Source organism: Telmatherina bonti (assembly GCF_933228915.1).
Source record: "Telmatherina bonti genome assembly, chromosome: 1".
NCBI classification, from domain to species: Eukaryota; Metazoa; Chordata; class Actinopteri; order Atheriniformes; family Telmatherinidae; genus Telmatherina; species Telmatherina bonti.
The window spans coordinates 26,923,606-26,944,874 of NC_136619.1; the positions used below are offsets into that span (position 1 = coordinate 26,923,606).

The window sequence follows — 21,269 nt, forward strand, 5'->3', positions numbered from 1 at the left end:
ATTTGATAAATAATAGATGTAGAGTAACCATTCAAAGGTTGTTCATTTTCATTTTATGATGAAGTGCTGTTTATTTAATTTATGACAATATGGCTCCCCACATCCCTCCAGTCGAGTCGTCATTAGCGGACTGAACGACAGTGTGGCTGTGGCTTATTAGATAAATGACACATTAACAACATGTATCTAGTCAGATGGTCTAACATACAGTACTCTCAGGTGTTTGCAGATGAGATTGCATGTCATTAAGCATGTTATGCAAGCAACACAACTCAATTACAATCCAGTCCCATTCCGAGATTAATTAAACTTGAGGAAGAAATCATTTAGATTCTTGATTGTATGAGGATTTAACTAAAACAGAGTGGAACAGTGCTGCTATTCTGTAGCACACACCGACATGTGGCTGAAAACCATTACATGAACATTTTAGTTGTGAGTTTTGGATCATCATTGGGAGTCAGTTTAACAAATACATGAACAGGAGTGGTCAGAGGACACTGCTGGCAACCTGCACAGGCAAATAAGTCCTGCCTTTGCAAATGTTGCAGCTTTGTGTAATCTAATAATTAATTTGGGTAATTTTACTTTATTTGTTGAGAAGACACAAATTATATTGTAAAAAAAAAAACAAAAAAACTGAACAGATGCAAGCAGTACTTTAGCACTGGTAACTCGAAGCTGTTCCTTGTTCATTTGTAGGTGACTGTTTTGGCTTTTGATGGATCCAGAAAGAGCAGAGACTGACTTGCATCCTTAATTCATTGTTTTAATCTCAACCCTGAATTTTGGTGGACAGATAACAGAGCTTGATAAAAAAGGAATTATACTCCTATATACAATTTTATATATATAAAAAAAAGTCTATACTCATGATGGTGTTTTTATGGCATTTGTTGCTGATGTTGCCACTATTTGCTTTTAACTTTTAATAAATTGTGCTGTGATGTTTTTACTGCTATCAATGTTGTGCATTTGCTAACTTTGTTTAATTTCTTCCACAGCGTCTTTCTGACAGAAAACCGGCCGTATGAACTCAACAACACTAACAGGCAGCAGCAGATACAGCTTCCAAGCAGACTGGTGCACGTTCATCTAAGCAGAAGACATTATGTGATATGAAAAGACATGATCAAACAATGGTAAATGGCCATGAACTTTGAATTCTGAGAGACGTTTCACAGTTGTTATTGAAGAGCTTCTCAGTGAAATTAATATGACTTCAGTAGTATCTCCGATGACATTTGAAAGAAAAAAAAAATATTATACTCTGATTTCTTCACCTTTATTTGTTTAATATCTAAGATACATTTTTATTAGAAATCCTGTATTGTAGCAGCTGTGCAAAGATAGTTAAAGTAATATTTCTGCATGGATGATTGTAGTCTACTCTGCTCTTTTAAAGCATAAAGCCACATTTAATGTAGGCTTGATAAAGCCTGTGACTAGTATTTGCATAAATAGATGTGTTTCTGTTGCACTAACTGGATGAGTAGGCATTGGTTATATAAGTAGAACAAGATAATCTATTATCTAATCCTTTTATAATTTTGTTACATGTTAGGACAACAAATTACAGACTATTTTAATAATAGAAAGACATTCTGAAATTAATGTACCTATTATAGTTTGGCAAAGACTTAATGGTGTAGCATTGATGTGATGTGTGCAGTTGTGTATTAACACTGACAATCATGAAGGCTGAAAAATGTGATGCGTATGTAAAACTGTGGTTGGTGCTGTCAAAATTCAATCAATATTTTGACACTTAAAAAAGTGGGAAATGCAAATGTTTAAAGATTCATTGACGTACATAATTTATCTAATCATATTCAAGGTTGTACATTTTAGTTGGACTTAAAATAAAATTAGAAGGACTAATTTAAGCTAAACACTATTTTGGCTCCCACAAACTAAATGAAAGAAGAAAATAAAACTCCCTAAAAAGTAGTAACAGGAGTAGCAAAATGGAAAATCTAAGAGAGTAAAAATTGCCCTTGATTCTAAATAAATGGCATAGAAGCAATATAGAATGTGAGAAAAAGTTTGAAAGTCTAAAGTTGGAAAAAGGTCTGTCAGTAAATGTGTGCCTGTAACTGTTTAATTGTGCATGCATTGTGTGCCTATCCAATTGTCCACCTCATTTAATGCAGGTGTTCGGTGTGGGTGAAAGACAGCAGGGGTGTATGACACATGTGGCAAGACAGAGACAGCTGAAGAGACAAAGTGATACTTACAAAAACTGAAAGACTCCCTGCTCCCAGTGATCACTGCTCGGTGAATTTTGAATTCATGTAAACAATCTGAAATGTAAGCACAAACAACAGACTTTTCAGTTGTGGCTTTGTTGGTTACACATTTGACAAAAATAGTTATCAAAGAGTTCATTGGGCTTTTATTTAAATAAAAATACCAGGGGATTTGGGATTTTGAGGACAAAATATACAGTTGTTTCATGGAACTGTATTTACCTACTTCCGAACAAGAAAACAATGAGAAGAAAAGAGAGAAATGGGATCATATCAACAGTTGGCTGAGGGTAAAGTCTCCACAGCTAAACTCAAACAGCTTCCAGTGCTCGCAGCTGTCAGCAGTGGGAATTTGTTCTCCACTATGTTTAAAATGTACATTACCACTACCTTATTAATCTGTCTTACAGTCTCCAGATTTCACCAGTAAATAATTTTTATAAAGACCATTATTTATTTAATTATTGACTGAGTTTAATTCCTATCTGTCTTTTAAGACACACTGAATAGGGAAAAGATGGTTTTAAAGAAAGAAGACCCATCAGCATCAAGTCAAATGCAGGTCAAGTGAGCCAGAGGCAGACACATCTGGAAACACTTGTTTTAACCTATTGCCCCTGTTTGAGTCCTGATATCTGTGATTTCTGACAGATGTTTGATCCCTGCATTTAAGACTTTCCTGCATTTCCTAGTTTTCTTTGGAATGTTTAGTGTATAGCTATCTGTGGTAATTTTTCAGCCAAACGATTCTGGATTTTTATTCTTAAAAAGATTTTTTTTTTTTCTGGTTCCATAAACGGTAATTTAAGAAAAAGAAATATCATATCCATAATTAGGAAGGAAACAAAAACAGTTCGCTAGTCAGATCATTTCACTTGAAAGTTGAAAAATCTCCAAGCTCATCCATTCATGTTCAATTTCTACCATTATCTTGTTTTCCACAATAAGCCAAGATCTCATTACCAGCTGATTTATACAATTAGTCTGACTCAACACTGCCAATTAAACAAGGCCAAGGGTTTTTTAAGGTCATGCTTAACTGATCTGTCACTAATTTACACTACAGCACCTAGTCTTCTATTGCCAGGGCCAATAAGCCACCACCAACAAGACTGGGTAAATATACAGCATTGTTGTCAGAGCACAGCACTGTCTGCTGCGTGGGAGGCTGCAGGGCTAACAGAGTGAGACGGGCCTGAATGTGGCAGCCTTGAGGCTGGATGTGACAACAGGGGACCCCAGTGACCCCAGCTGAATGGAAAGCTGCTCCATGCAGCAGCATATTGTTGCCACCACAAAAATGATTTTTGCTCAAAGAAAGTGTCTTTGCATGTTTCAACAAGGTGGGGGTTTTTTTTCCACAATATAGAAATTTTCTACATTTCTTTTGATAGCAAAAGACAAAAAGCACAAGCTCTCTGTCGTTGTAGGCAAGCTTATTTAGACGCAAGAGAATTTCAGCAAAATTGTTTTCAGAAAGGAGCAACATTACATTTGTTACACAAATAGATTAAAGTCGAGCCCTGCCTTTCAACACTGTTTAACTATTGGTTTGAACCGTGTTCCAGATGTAACCACCCACTTCTGCATTCACACATGCATACATGCGCACCCGCACATGCAATTCATTTACATAGCTATTTTGTCTATAACTTCAGGCCCTGTCTGGTGGATGAACCATATCACTTTAAAGTAATTCCACAAATCCTTTTTCTACAAGCTACATAATTACAAAGTATTGTTATTAAACCTTTCAATTAATAATTTGATGTAAATGGAGAACAATGACATACACAAAACATGCTGTGGTGTATTCTTTATTCACTGGTTATTTAAGTTAATTATGTTTGTGAGACCAAAAATGGAACAAAAGAATTTATATATAATAAACTATAATGAGGGAAGTCCAATTATTATTATTATTATTATTATTATTATTATTATTATTATTATTTTTAATTAAACAAATGTGAGAATCACTGTGGTGATTAACTGGCCTAACAGCATGAAGTAGCTTGTTTCATGTAATGAAAAAACACACCAAAAGGCAGAAAACATTAAACAGACATTCTTTCTTATCAATTACAATATCAGCACTATTAAAGTCAGCCCTGCTATTACATAATAGGTAATTATTGCATAATACGTAAAACAAGCAGATTAAATTGCCCCCATTGTCAGAAATAACTATTCATCCACATTCAACTGTAGAGGGGTGCAGTAAACTTAGAACGGGAGATTTTTTATCATCTACAACTACAATACATGCCAGGAAACAAGAATGAAAGCAATGACACGGCAAATGGATCGCCATTAGACTGTATGACACTGGCTGGGTTTGACCAAAATATTTGAAAAGCTGGTCTTTAAAATACATAGACAAGGTTTTTCTTTTCTTTTCTTCTTTTACTACAGACATTAGTCCCCTGCACAGGGACTGTAATGAATGTATGTATGCATGAATGTAGGCTACTTGCTATCTTGACTAATTAAGAAAAAAAAATGTATTATTTTTTTAACAAATTTTTGCTGTCAGTTTCAGAGGACTCTACGCAGAAGAAGACCAAAATAATAATAAATATATATATATATATATATATATATATATATATATATATATATATATATATATATATATATGGGGTTTTTTTTGTTTTGTTATTATTATTATTATTAGCAGTAGTCAAAGTAGTAGTAGTAGTAGTCATAAATTTAGTAGCAGTCATAGAAGTAGTAATAGTAGGAGTAGCAGTATTAGCATCAGTAGTATTACATTTTTTTCTTGAACAATTTAAAAAAAGGCAGGTCTCACTCAATCTCAGTAAGGGAACAAACAATTGTAAGGTAAACTACACCCCATTTCTGTTTAAATAGTTTCACTATCTTGAAAATACTGGAGGTTCTGCCCTCAGGCACCAAAATCCAAATAGACTGATGCCGTTCACATCAAAGAGACAGAGACAGAGAGCTCACAGCCACCTGTGGCATTTCTGTCAAAGAGTGGCCTTTTCTTTTGCTTTGGCTGCAAAGCTTCCACACACACACACACACACACACACACACACACACACACACACACACACACACACACACACACACACACACTCACAGATGGAATACTTGGAAATGCAAAAATACAACCATGGTCAAATTGTGATTAAGGCTTTCGTGTGTGGAAATAAAACCATAATTTACATCATTGAAATTAATTTAAAATACCCAAAGTTATACACATTCATAGTGCTTCAGTATTTTAGTTCTTATCTTTCCCTGATTCATACTGACAAAAAAAATACAGACTTTTCGCCAACATTTGTCATAGTTCAAAGACATATCATCACTCTGGATTTAAACTACAAACTTTATCAGTTATTTATCAAGTTCAAGGTATTTATCAAACTTTATCAAGATGATTTTCTACCACAATTTGGAAAGATTCACTTTTAGATTAACTGAACCTTCAAACTCCAAACATGTGTTTATGTAAAGTGTGGGCTGCACTTGATTTAATTTTCCCCGTCCATAACAGACAGCTGTGTCTTTCAGCCATCATGTGACAGAGGCTCAACATCAGTTGACATCAACACAGCTTTAGGAAGCACAGAGGAGACCACTTACTGTCTGTTCTGGCCAAATTTCAGGTTGCATGTTTAGTATAGTCCAGTTAGTTGACCTGAATATACTAAACTTTTTTTTTTTCAATTCCCACACACTAGATGTACAGTAGATGTCTACATGTTAATGTGTTGTATGTGGATATGCATGAGCAAGCCTAAACTTATACTTTATCCAGATCTGCAGCAGGTTAAAAAAAAAAAAAAAACATACACACACACTCCTCATCTCCAAATCCTCACTCTCCACATGCATCCTAACATACTAAAGTAGGAATTCTGCAGAGTTAGTTATTTTGACAAAAGAAGTAATCTATGCCATCAGCAGGCTGCTCCCTACCTAGTTGCATTATGGTTATCTCTGTAGAAGCAGCAGCTACTCAGTCAGGCTAGGGGCTGCATGGGGGAGTTTGGAATGCAATGAGGTGAGGCTGTAACAGTGTTCCAAGGGGAAATAAGGTTGAGAGGGGGGGGTTGAAGGCTAAGAGGTAAAGCGCAGAACATTCTGGCAGAAAAAGGTCTAAATTTTAATTAAACCTGAGATTTTCTGTTTAATATCTAGTGCCATAAAGTCAGATCTTTCTGTAGTAGCATCATCATCTGGGAAATATGAAATGACAGCCTCCACACAGTGAGTAATCACTGTAGCCAGGAGACATTACTTGTCAAGAAATAGCCAGAGTTCAGGTAAACTGGACAGACAAACTGTGTTCACTCACTGCTGGTTTGATGCATACAGCCCTGGATGAATAAAAAGTCCAGATGAATGTTGTTAGAAAAGACAAGCTGTATTTCTGCAGCAGATCCACCATATCATTGAGTTATTTGGTGTTGGAAATATGGTCAGTCACATGCAAACAGCTGTTTCATGCTCCAGCACACTGGTAACTGTCACGGCTGCACAAATCCCTCTCTTCTCCTCCTTTTTTTTTTTTTTTTTGATTTATACCCTCTGTTTCTTCGACTCTGCCTTTTTCCATCTGCCTGATCTTGCCCTGACACTGAAATACATCAGACGAGACACTTACAAAATGTCTTGCACCAGCGTGTCAAGAACGACTACCAGAGTGTCACTCCAGTTAAAATATCTTTGTCGAGAGTCAAACAGTGACCAGCGTTTTGGCAGAGCTGCCGTGCAATAATGTCAGATAAAACAGAATAAAGCTTCACTCTTGTGCAGCAGCTATTCTGAAACAGATACTGTGCTGCCGCTGAACAAGGCTTCCATGTGCTGCTTGGCAAATACATTATCTGTCATTTCCTCTGTGTCAAATAACAGGGATAAAAGTCTATTTACTGAGCAACTGGGTTGAGGCAGGGTGAAGGGGGAGAAACGACCAGCAAATAGAATGTTTTCCTCCACGGTGGATGGCTTTCAGTCCCTGGTGCTCCTAACAAGCAGCCATGCAGCCTATCGGTTCTTTTATTTCTTCTCATGTATTCTTAACTCCAAAGACTGTGAAGACAGAACAGAGAATGTGCTTGTTTTTTGCACACTAAGAAGGCCTCTTTTCTTAACTTTCAAGACCCACACACACACACATTTTTTCTTTTTTTCCTTTCTTTTCTTTGTGTCTTTCTCATTCGGTGTGGGGCTTTGTGTTTGTGTATATGTTGGGGGCAGGGGTATGAAAACAAGTCTCTCCCTCTCTCCCAGGTAATGTGTTTATTTTCCTGGACCCATCTTCTAGTTTACTGCGTGGTGGCGTTTCTCCCCTCTTATCGCCTGACCCTCGTGGGGCACTTTAGCCCCTCAAATCCTGTTCACCACATACTGGTTTTAGAATCTGTGAAATGAGTGCTAGAGAAGCGTGGCCACAATGTCTGCCTGTGTTGCTACCAGACTCAAATGGGCTCTGAGCTTTTTTGTCCAGGGAGATGCATAAATGGAAGTTTTTAACACCTCAAAGGAGGCTGGGCCTTTGTGGAGCCACACTAGAGAAGCCTGCCAGTCTCCCGAGGAGGCAGACACACTGAGTGCTGCAGGACAAAGAGTTGGAGGAGCGGAATCAGCAGGGGCATCACTGCTTCGGGCATCAGACAGACACGCACACACCTACATATACAGTTGCAATTACATACAGCACATAATGCACATGCACATGCACACAAACAATTACAAAGGATGGAATGATGTGTTCCTAACTGCCTGCAAACGCGATGATGAAAAGAAGCAGTTTTGATGAATATATAACAGCAGTTGTATTATATTTTAAATCTGCTAAATGAACTGACTAAATTTGTCTCACGTTTGTAGTGAAACAGTGTTACAGATGGAAAAATCAAAACAGCCTGAAGCAATAGTAAAATAATGAGAGGGCATGAATATAAACACTTTTCCAGTAGATAAGAATCAACTTACAGTGCTAACTGTAAATAGGTTCAAATGTAATTGTACGAACAGATGCAAAAGATATACAATCAGCACACCACTATTTGCTTCTTATTGATTTCAGCTCCACTGTTTGAAAATAATTTCCTCATTTCCATCCTCATTTCCTCAGTGAAATTCTTTGTTTTGTTCTTTCTTTCTTTTGTTGGATTTTTGTTTGTTGTTTTTTTTTTTTTTGCTATGTTTTTTGTTTTATTTAACTCCTGAGTACAGCCCAACAGCTGGCATTTACAATCAGTCTTTATGTTGTTTAGTAGCATTTACATGCAAATATGTCTGCCTTGTACAAAGGACTTGCAACTTCTGTCAGAAGCAACATAATCAACCTGCAATTGTCTCCTGGCTCTGAGTGGCTTCCAGTGACAAGGCCTGAGCTGAAAGCATCTGTATTCAAATAATTCCCTATTTCAGGCATAGTTTGGTGTGGATATTTTTCAACGCTACAGCACTAAAAAGAAAAAAAAAATCAATCACATGGTGAATTAAACCAGAAAGAAAACAACTGATCCATAAATGATTAGGTTACAACAACGCATTGGAGTCCACAAATTATTCAGCCTTTTCCTCGTTTCAAGGGGAAGAAGGGACGCACTATCTGAAAGTGGTCTTTTCCCTTAATTTCCTGTTTTACATTTACACTCTTGAATATATATATATATAATATATATATATATATATATATATATATATATATATATATATATAATATATTATATATATGTATGTATGTATGTATGTATATGTAGGTGCATGTGGGCACGTGGGATGTAAATCTCATCATGATAGGGACATATGGCCCTGTTGCCCCTGTGCAGCTGTTTCAACAATTAACATTATAACCTCTGTTTTTGCTTTTTATTTACCGAGGTCATTTGTCTCTTTGAAACCCCCAATTAATAGCAGCGTTTGCAAATGCAAATGGGTCCATTTAGGAGGGGGGAAATGATCAGTTTCAGAATATTCCTGCCTTCTTAATCTTCTAAAGAGGGAAATGATTTAAAAGGAGGACACAAATCTCCAGTGACATGGCAGGAACTGTAGGGCACTTTCCTCTCTCCCCTCGTTTCCCGTTCTCCCTTTCTCATCTCACTCATGTATCCTTCTGGCCCCCCATCCCCATTTCTTTCTTCTCCTAATTTACCTCTCCCCCCTTGTTGCCCTGATGGGTTGGAAGGGCCAGGAGTAAGGGACAAGGAGATGAGGGCAAGGCTGTACTTTGCTTGTCCCTTCATAGGAAACAAATGTAGTGTTTAAGCCACTGATCACTGGTCTAATTGAATTTAACACTCCTTTTCTGGATTAAAAAAAAGGGGGGGCTTTGAAATGAAAGGTCAAATTACCTCTACAGTCAGGCAATAAATAAGTCAAACAAGGTAAGAGGTTCTTACCAGCGTATGTTAGTGGCAAATTTAATTAGTAGGAAAACAGGAAGCTCTTCCACCTCTATACAGTATTGAAAAAAATGCAGTGCTGTTGTCCCAATTGTGCAGCAAAGGAATGAAACATGTCAACCATAACTGACTGATCAGTCTCATCATTTAAAGTTAAGTTGTTTAGAAGATACATTGAGTTACTCTGTATGTGCAAATGCAGAAACACTTTACGATTCAGGATATCAAGCCTTAATCTTATAACATTAAATGTTCACTGCAATAATGTAGATAATTAAATAATATCGGGAAAAAGTTGAGCAAAGGCCAAAATTATGGCCATTAGTCTTTGCACTTATTGTGCATGATTTTCTTCCATTATGCAAGATACCCTATAGGTCTATTGTGTATTGACTGCAGCACAAAGAGGAAACAGGCATAAAGTAAAACTGCAGTCAGGACTAGATGCACAGAAGGTGGCCAAGCAGGGCACAGAACAAGAGAATGAGAGAGTGCTCTACACCAAACAAGCTACAATGTGCCCTTTGTGACATAATACACTATGCACAGCAGATTGTGGAAAATACTCCAAAATTTACTGGTTTGCATATCCAGCAATAACAACTGACATCACAACTAGTGCCATATATTCCACGTTTTTGGACATGCTTCACGTTTAGTAGAGAAGGAGGGGGGTAAGAAAAACACTGTCAAGCAGTTATTATATTCCCATCATGTCCTGGGAACCCATTACGGCATGGCACAAGCAACGGTAAAACTGAGAAACTCAGCAAGCGGAGGCTGCGGGCAGAGGGCTAAGGAGCACAAAGTAGGTGAAAACCTGAAGTGCACTGTTTAGAAGCATTTTTAACTATTTGCATCAACAGATTATGTGTGTTTAAACTCTGATTGTCTTTAAGATCTAGTTTTTCTGTTTAAATATTTAGTTGGTTGTTGTGTGCAATCCGCCAAGCCAAGAACATCCAGGTTTCTTTGAAAAGCTCTAAAAAAGAATAATGGAGGAGGGAATGCAGAGAAGAGTGTTTTGTAAGCAGCTGTCAAGATAGTATTAACATGAATCTGGTTTTACCAGCATAACAGGTGGGTCACATGAAAAACGTTCTTTTTTCACTTTTGAACACATGCTTCTCATTATTCCATAAGAAAAACTGACAAAGCTCCAGGCAAAAAGACCACAAATTCTTGCCACCAACTAGTTTAAGTGTATTTCTGAGTATAAACATTGACACTAAGTACACACTGAACATTTGAGTAAGTGGAAAAAATTCAAATGTAAAACATATTTAATCTATTTAAAGATTAAATTCGACATCCAGCCATGATGTAAGTGCTGCAAGGTAGCTATGGATTTCTTTTCTACTTAATACACCAGGTTTCAATTGAATAAAGAAAAGATAAACGACTGAACCTTGCAGAACACTTCTCACAATCTTTAAAAGTGTCATTTATTGTCTGCAGTCAATAACACATAAAAATATGCATAAATTTGTTGAAATATGTGACTTCCATTCAGATTTGTCAAAAAACATCCATTGCTGCAGAACAGGAATATTTCAATGGTTAAAAATGCCATTTAAAAAGAACCGCTATGAACAGAGTGTACTGTCTGTATGTGTTGGATGTTATGAGAATGTACATGCTTGTGTTGATGTGGAATGTGTAAACGCAAGTCAAAGTGTGTCTATGCCCATTCTCCACAAGAGACAACAACCACCACCCTTTAAATGTGGTTTTGGACAGAGTGTGGCTTAACAGTAAAATGTTGAAATTGGAAAAATATTACCCTTATTTTTCTTGAATAGCAGAGAGATAAGCACCCTTTAGCAATGAAGCCAGAGGAGTTTAAGCTTATTATGAATACCTCTCAGAGCGCAGAAGCATGTACTGTAGAAATCAAAGGGAGTAATAGGCAGGTAAGCTAGTGTCATTTTAAGGAGGAAGTCAGTTGTGAAATTGTAAAATTGCGAGGCCTTACTGACAATCTCCTGCCCTCAGAGCACTTCCATAAATGATTTCTAATGGCAGTGGCTATCATAGATCTGGAAAAGTCAGAGATTTGTGAGGTGAAAAGAAAGAAAATCCAATGCTAATCTCTTCATTGACAGAGGCTAATAATAATACCATTTATCTCTTTAATTAAACAGCACATTCTCTGAAGTTCACAAGAATGCGTGATTCTTTGCAAGTGCTCTAAGCTTCCTAAAGGAGACAAGGCTTTGCAGAACATTCCTTGTGGTTTCATGTTAAATTGGCTGTGAAAATCCACTCTTATATGCTGGACCAAAACCATAAACAAGGTCACCTTCACTTCTTTTTTTTCCCTCTTTTCTCCAGCAGCATTTGAAATCGAACTGCTCATCAAATTTGTGATTTTTTTTTTTATTCATGTAGAGAGTGCATGTATGCTCAGAGAAGAACATCAGATGTGAAGTTATAGCTGCATGTTCATTTGTGGATTTTTTTGCCGAACAGATTAAGTTGTAAAGCTCCTCTGCTGAGAACTGTTGTAAAGATGATATCATAACATGGTTGATCCGAGGCAGCCCGGACTCTGCACTGCTCACACATTCTACAAAGACACACACAGACAAAACACCCACAGGCAATACACAGTGTGTTTTTCTCCCCTGAATATTCATCCATGTTTCCACATCATCTGCAGGTCTCCTAATCACAGTCACTTCCTCTTTAATCACAGGGCTCTAATTAGGTCCTAATAAACCATTTTGCCATCCTCTTGGAGTGCCTTAGTGTCACTCACACATCAAACCATGAAATACTATATTAAGGGGTTGTCAACCTCAAAGCTCGGCTCTTCCAGCAGCAGCGCTCCAATGGATACTTCAGGCACACCCTCTTACACTAATTGAAATTATCGAAAGCTCTGTTCACATGTGACACTCGGCCATGTCTTAAGCCATGTCCTGAAGTACAGCAGTCAAAGCACAACAGTTTTGCCAGCTCTGAGGTTCTACTGGTTTCTCTGATGTTGGATAATTGTTTAAACCTGAGTGGATCTGGCACAGGCCCTTATGCAGCCAAGAGAAAAAAATAAAGATTTTCTCACTAGAGCTTTCCTACCGTTTCTCCTATTCTAATTCAGTCCAGCATTGGCTTTAAGGAACGCCTCAATGATTTCACGTTCATCTTGGAGAACCAGTGTTGGGGATGATGATCGCTGACCACAAGTTGATAATGATGACTGTTTAATTAGAAGCCTTTCTCTGGCCTAGCCAAAACCCACACTTCTCCACCCTACAGATGGTAACCAATAAATTTAGCTGTGCTGAGGACGTTGGGGAACATTGTACCTCTCCAAGTGTACCCTTAACCCCACCCCTAACCAAGAACACAAAGCTTTTCCCTTTGCTAAAATGAAAACACAATCATAGGAAAGCAGCACAAGAAAAATGTTGAAATCCTACTATGTCTCCTTTTTGGAAGCTTCTGTGTATTTTTGGTAACACACAGCAGCTGAAAAGTTAGGGAAACACTAATCATGGCAAGTGTGCTGTTAAGAAACTAAAACATATTGTTTACAAAAAATACTGTGAGCTTAGTAAATGGTAAACAAGGACAGTCTGAGACCATATCAAAAAGTATATCACTTTTGAGCTGGACCACATTCTATGTTTTGTAAAACCTTTTTCAGTAGACTAGCCTGAAAATGGTACAAAAAGTCTAAACAAGAGCTGAAGTTCATCTAGAGAAGACTACATTCTATTTCTTTTTGCACATCCTGAAGAAGTTATCATTGCCACTTGCCATTTTTTAGCTTTTTGCAGCAAGATAGCTTGTTGGGGCAGGAAGACTAGTGATATGCTGTAAAATGAACCAACTAAAAATCAAAGTTTAATTAGGTTAAAAAATCCAGACACACCAATCCACTGACTTTGAATGAACATATGCGTGCAAGCTTTGGACTTGTGCTTTATTTTTTTTTTCAAACATGCAAAAGGCATAAACTCTATTCCGAGGACTGGCTTAGTGAACAAATTTTGAATGCATTGTTATGCAACTTTGAAGAGTTTTTTCCACTTATATGATAAAGAAGATAGTCATCAAATTCACCTACAAATGAAAAGTTGCATCTTTTCCAGATCTCAGCATTTTCCTTATTGGAACTTTTTCCATAGCATCATCTCATTGTCCGATACACAGTTCAGATTTTAGATGCCATCCTTTCCTTATCCTGTCTGAAAAGTCTACTTGTTCCTTCCAGACCTGTCAGTCATCCTAAGACAATCCTCCTCCCAGATGTTTCTATACCCGAAATGCAGAACAGAAACAGCACTCTGTGTTTTGTGTGTGTATATTGTATGTGGGCGGGTGGCGTGTGCCAGAGTGGCTATCCCCTCAGCCTGTCAAGGAGGCTCATGGGAAATTTACTACATGAGCCAAACCACAGTCTCTCTCTGTCATTTCAGCAGAATTTCTGTTTTTTAGGCCCATTCAAGAAAGAGATTATCACAAGCGCTACTTTCTTTGAATTTAGTCTTCAAGCTTTGAGTTGTTGGGCTCACTGTAGCTCACTTTGCTTATAAAAGTACAGCTGAGCCAATCAGAGGCTCTATTAGTGTAATTCAGGACCGTGAAAACTGTCAGCAGAGCCTCTAAAAGCCGTTTCTAAAAATGTGAATGTTAATTCTTCAATTTTCAAAAAATCAAGAGGATGACATGTTAGTTCAATTAATTCACATTTTCATGCATTAGTATCAATGTTTATGTTATGCTATTAATATGATAATGAAGTTGCTGGGTTAACTTCTTTCCAATTATTGTATATTTGTATGTACATTTTGAACAGGTACATTCTTTTATCAAACTTTTTCCATGTAGTAATTGTGACTCAAGACAAAAATCTCTTACTTAATCTGAAGACAATAAGTCTGACTTAATTGCTCCAAATCAGACAAATCATATGCAACATGAAGACAAGCATTATTTGTGTAGAGTTGTAAGTCGTGGAGTCTGCTTTTTGTTCATCTTGTCACTAACGGAGCCGAAGCACTCACTCAGTCTCTTTACTCAATATGCGTGTGTGAAAGGAAAACAAAGACGGGCAGAGAATGACAGAAAAAAAAAAAACAGACCAGGAGAAAGCTTCTGGTTTTGTGTGCTGAAGCCGTTTACTCCTAATGCATATGAAGAACACAGCTCTGCATCATATCTAAGTCAGTGTACAAAGAAATTATTCAGAAAGGAAACAAAAAAGGTCTGGCCTAGAAGAAAAGCTATGATTAACTTCATCAGAATCTTAGCCACATGACCATTACATCTATTCCCGCACCCGCCCTCTTTGTCATTTTGATTTATTTTTGGCATTGTACATAAGCATTTTCCACAGGAAAAATTGTTAAGAATTTGATTTCTGGCCTAATACCTCCTTTCTTTTCCATAACTCACTTGCCTGGTTTAGCCGTCACAGCAGCTGCTCCATGATGGAAGCTGTTCATCAGTATTTGTTTCCATACAGGAGAGTACACACACAGTCTGGACAGATTAAAACTTAGTAGTAAAGACGAAGTACGGTCGTATCCTTGCCTGTTTTCTTAAGTAAGCTCAGTAAAATCATCAAGTGTCTTGAATAATTATTTGTGTATTTATATAATAAAAGTTTCATTGAACCTTTACTGTTACAAAGAGTGTCACGCTTTTAATCAAACCAACCTAACCTCTGAGCAGACATCATGCATCGTGGATTAACGATAGCCTCTTCGCTGTAGCCGATGGTAAAGACAAAACATCCTGTGCTTTAAAGTCACGGTCCTCAAGCGGGCAAGTGTGCGTAAACATACTCTGTGGATGAGCACATGTGCAAATATTCACATATAAACCAGGTTGTTGAATTGTCTTGAAAGCAACCACGTGCCAACAAAATGGCTCTCAGCATCCTTTAGGTTGGACCATGCAGTAATGAAGCCAGATTGGTTGGCTAAATCCAGACTATGAAGCATATTTTACATCTCACGTCAGATCAAGCTGACAGATGCCAAGCTGGCTGTTAACCTCCACCAATTGGATAATGTCTAATTGTTCAGCTTTAACAGACCATGGAGACCTAACTGGCATACAAGAATAACTGCAGCTTTCCATCACTTTGGAGTAGATAAATGTTGCAAAAACCCGATCAGTAATATTTTAACACAATTATTTCAACCCTCAAACTCATGCTGATACCAGAATATCGGGGTAATTCATGCTGCAGTGGGATTACTCACAACAAATAAGAAATTCAAATACACAGTGTGTTTCATGACATAATTGTGCTGCTTCTCCCTTATTAGAGTAAGATTTTTAGGCCAGTCTTTCACATTTATTTACAAAAAAGAAAAAAAAAAACAAGAAAAAAAAACTGAGAACCACAGCTGCCCAGGCTGGCTTAAGTTTTATGTACAAGGAATCCTTTAATGCTTCTTCCACGGCTCTGGTTCGCCCATGGGATGGCCTGATCCAAACACAATGGGGGGGATCACAAGGAAAAGGCTTGTTGCAACACTTTTGTATGTGAGCAGCGCAAAAGCCCACATTACACTAATCTCTTTCCCCTTGTTCACTCACAAGACAATCTCGGGTCTTCAGAGCTTCTCCAATTCTAGGAGGACAAAAGTCACAGGGGGCAAAAGATCACAGCTTCTTCACATAAAAAAAAAAAAAAAAAAAATCTGACAATTTACAGCAAGGTCACTTGCAACCACACACACACACACACACACACACACACACACACACACACACACACACACACAGAAACACACAGAAACACACATGATCACATATCCGAGTGAAAAGATTCCATATTTACTGAAACAGCAAGCTTATTTTCTCCGTGGCGAAAATTAAAAATTTAGTGTGACTGCAGTTAGTGAGCCAAAGATCAAAATAATTTTTCGCAAAAAAACTAACAAAATGGTTGCCTCAAAAGCTAGAAGAAAAAAACTTGTTTTTTTTCCTTACTTGCTTTGAGTTCTGTACCCAAATATCTGCAAAAGGAACATGAGTGTTTGTTTAAAATTCAGTTTCAACCACCTGCACCCTTTTCACACGGGCTGACAGTTCTCAGCCTTAGTCCAAATGGTGCGTGTGTGTGTGTGTGTGTGTGTGTGTGTGTGTGTGTGTGTGTGTGTGTGAGCGCAAGGACTAGGAAATCCACCACATTTTAATTACTGCTCGGCTGCACTGTGTGCCTCTTTGATATGGAAATGGAGGCAACCATCTTAACACAGCCACTGTACAAATCTTCATCTAATTCATAAAAAACAATGAGCCCCACTAATTCCTCCACCTGATTACAGTCCTAGACCTGTGTCACAGACATGCGGCCCCCCCAACGCCCTTCCAATTAATTCTACATATTAATGTGTGATTTAAAAAGAAAAAAAAAAGTTTAAAAAAAAGAGAAAGAAAACAAGGGGCTACTTACCATAGCCAAGACTGTTGCATTTTGAAGTCAAAGTTAATTATGCACAACTATGCTATGGACTAAAAGAAAATATCCAATTATTTTGAGGAAAAACATATTCAGCGGGAGAGTGAATGATACAGATCAAAATAGGGCACTTAGGTTACTTGTGCAATTATACAGTTGCTGTGATGATGCACATATTTAGATTTTTTTCCTTCATCTGTAATCCTTTAATGACAGCAATACTGTTCACTTACAGAAGCCAGAGGGACATGGAGATCTAATAAAGTAGAAAAAAAAAAAACAGAAAATACTAACTACCGTTCATCTTGTTGATATTTAAGTGTTGGCGCTCATGCGGTAGGTGCCATTTATTTCTAAGTAAAAGAAATATGAAATCAAGTTAAATCTTTACCAGGGAAGATTAAAGAAGTCTGTGTTCTGAAGAAAACAAATCCTAATCAGATGGTGGCAAATGAACAGCTGGAGCTGAAAGGACATTCAGAGACAGAAATCAAGGGATTTTCAGAAACAGCCGATGTATTGCAACGTCCGCATCATCAAAGTTCTTTGTGGAAACAGCGACCCACTGTCTGTCCTCAGTGACTCAGCTGACCCTGGATTTCATCAATATGCCTCATGCAAAGAAGACAAATGTACAGACAGATAAATGCCATCATTAATCTCGCCAAATCAATTAGTGACGCGTTACCAACTTGTCAAAAACTTCTTGTTGAGGGGGACAGACCCTCACATAGCCCCTCCACACACACACTAATATGCTATAACATCTCCCATCAGTTTCGATCATTGTTGAAATATTCTACAGCAAATTAGATAACACTTAAAAAGACAGATGTCACAACATGTGCTGCCATGTTTATCATCTCCTGCAGTTCTCCAGCCTTCTGCTGCTCTCCTCCTCTACCTTTACCATGCCTGCTGTTGTTTACCTCTTCTCGTCTTGTTTATCAGATCTCAACCACTTCCACCACAAAGAGAAAGGAGACTGATACCTGTGTACCCTCTGCCACCGCCTCCCTCCTCTCCACTGCTACGTTCCTCCCTGCCCACATCTCAAACAGTGCCATATCACTTGAAGAGTAAATTAACTGTCCTTCTACACAACACAGGATAGGGAAAGATAAGCTGTATGCAAGGTGTCAGCGATGCAGTCCCAATGACATTTATTTAGGAGAGGCAGAATGGCTTTTTTTTTTCGGGGGGGGGGTTGATGTTTCAAATCCAAAACATAGCATTTATCCAGATCAAAACGAGAGAAATTGTTGCAAAATATTAGGAAGATGGAAAATATCATTCATGAAAGCGCTGATGCCACGCTGTAAAAGGTACTCACACATCACAATTATTCACAGACAGTTTTACAAGAATGTAAAAAATATTAAGGTCCAGAAAAGCTGCGACAACTTTATTAAAACTGACTTTATAGTTATGTTTGCATTACTGGTCCATCTGTTATTGACAACCCATTATCATTATTTGTCTCCTCCTGGGAGAATTATGACAATGCACGCAGGTGCTTTTTATTTCTTTTCCATATGTGAAAAATCTGCTTATCATGAGTGGAACTGGTTGTAATATCAAATTCAGTTTGGCAGGGGAATACACTCCGTGTAAAACTGTCAGCAGAAGAGCAAGGCCATAAAACGAAACCTACACACACCAGCACTTTCATTTGCATCATCGCGTGGCTTAATGATAAATAACTGCAGACTTTTTTTTCCCCCCGGTATTAAAATAAAAACACTTCTTGATTGTCAATTAAACAACTCATTTGGAAAATTTTTTCTTTTGATCAATGTCAAACTAATAGTAAAACTTAAGAAGAAATCCACACAAGCAACATGACTCGGAACCCAAAAAGCCCACATTCAGCTGCTGTGTTTAAAGCATCAGCCGTTAATGACCATGTGCTCATATGTGAGCAAGACCTAAGACATTTTGAAGCAGTATCACATAAAGCTCATTTCATCATGCACATTCCTTGCAATCCCTCTCCTGCCTTGTCTTTGATCCCACTAATTGCTGGCACGAGAGCTTTAAGCTGATCTTACCTGCAGAAGATGAGGACAGTTAAAAAAAAAAAAAAAAAAAAAAAAAAAAAAGACTACAAGCAATCCCAGTCAGACTTTTTTTTTTTTTTTTTTAGTTCACTCATACATCTCTACTCAGTAAAATAAATATTAAGCAGTTCTGATGGCAATGTATTGGTATTATAAAGCGGGAACAAGCAGACTAACTTATGCAACAGCGTTGCTTTTACAATACTGGATTTGTTGGGCTTAAATAGAGTGCAGGATGTGTTTAGACAGGAGAGCCAGGTGATATTTCCCAAAATGTAAGGCCAAATATCTTTGAACTTACTGACACATCAGCTTCAGTGGCTCTATATCTTATGCTGAGTTACATTTAAAAGCTACAGTTCCAGACGGGAAATGTAGCTTTTAATGTTCAGTCTTGCAAAAAAAAGCTCAAATCACCTGGACATCCGCCTTGAAAATACAAGAAAAAATGTGCATGGCTGGTCAGAGCACATAGTAAATGTGATGTTGCCAGCAGTTTATATGAAAAAGGTTGTTTTTGTTTTTTTTTTTTGTCTGATTTAAAATTTAAGCCAATAGTAAATTAACCAAAGTGAACTGTCACAAAACACATACACGCATATATATATATATATATATATATATATATATATATATATATATATATGCACTAATAGTAAAACTTAAGAAGAAATCCACACAAGCAACATGACTCGGAACCCAAAAAGCCCACATTCAGCTGCTGTGTTTAAAGCATCAGCATATATATATATATATATATATATATATATATATATATATATATATATATATATATATATATATATATAATTTATTATTAAAATTTTTGGTAAATTGACAATAAGTGTTTAAAGGAAGATAATCAATCATTAAGATCCCAGTTCTTCAAGTGAAATAAAGCGATACGAAACATTTATTAATGCTGTGTAGGCATCAGAGGGCTGAAGACTTCACGTCGCTTTTCCCTCTCTCGCTCTTGTGGTGAGCGACACGATGAGCTGCACAAGCCGTCAGAGACAAACCCTTACAGAGACAGAGCCGATGTCCCTGTATAGCAGTCGAGACAATGTGCTGAATGGGCAGTCTAATTATAAATGTGCCATTTAGGCTTGCATTTGGTCTCCAGAACCGCCTTACCTTATGAGGAAAACCTGCGCACTGTGAGGGTTCAAAACAAAATGCCAGGAGGATCAAAACTTTTTCCCCCGTCACCGTAAGAAACAGACCTCTCCCTCCGCGTTGGGGAGTTTTAAGAAAAGAAAGCGCGGCTGGTTATTAAACGCTCATTAAATAGCCACAGGTGTGGCAAATAAGCCTGCGCGTGCACACTGCCATGCAGAAAAGGAAAGCTCATTCATTCTTTAAAAGTTTACACTGCTGAAATGTAATTAAAAATCTTGCAGCAGTTATGTACTTTTCTTTCTCTTTCTTTCTTTTAGTTTTTTTTTCCACAGGAAGTTTGTCTAATCTAGACAAACATAAAATGCTGGGCCGTTTACCGCCACACGAGCTGCTGATCTCTTTCTCTCTCTCTGATATTTTTTTCAGCCATGCCTCCACGTACCCTATTTAAAAAAAAAAAAACTCGGAAAATATTGTGCCGTTTTGTAACAAGTATATTTCCTAATGGAAAAAAAGCATACAAATGATAATTACATTCCTTGTCTTTACAGAGATGGGCAAGATAATTATAGACTTTGAAATTTAAGAAAGAAAATTTTGGACGCTGTAATTATCCGATTTGCGGAAGAAAAACAGAAAGACAAATAAAAACTATTGGGAGTAAATAATATTAAAATAATAAATTTAAACAAGTAAATGAGAACATGAGAAGTCCTGCCTGTTAACTTGTGCAGCGCCAGGCTTTAAAGGCTTTCAGCTTAAATAGAAAACTGTTGGAGTACTTCTCCTCTAAATGGACAAGCCTTGCGATTGTTGCATTTAATTTATGGCTTATGCATTCTTAAGAGGTCAATTCCCCCGACCCCGTGAAAGTTGAGGATGAGCAATTTCCCAAGCTGCGCGGCTTGAAGAAATTGAGTTTATTTTCCCTTTTAAAAATGTACACATATCTATAGACGAAAGAAGGCATGAAAGCTAAAAGAGTCAGTTATTGTGTTAATAGGTAGAAGGA

The 21,269-nt window shown here is 37.5% G+C and overlaps 1 protein-coding gene across 5 annotated transcripts in view; it reads right to left on the minus strand.

The window, feature by feature from the left end:
- The window catches only part of sox6 (SRY-box transcription factor 6), a 132,379-nt gene that overhangs the window by 110,040 nt on the left and 1,070 nt on the right, over positions 1 to 21,269 (minus strand). For all 5 annotated transcript variants that reach the window (XM_079239548.1, XM_079239550.1, XM_079239547.1 and 2 more), the window contains exon 2: positions 2,238 to 2,303. The gene's annotated coding sequence lies outside the window, so the exon portion shown is untranslated. The remainder of the gene's footprint in view (positions 1 to 2,237; positions 2,304 to 21,269) is intronic.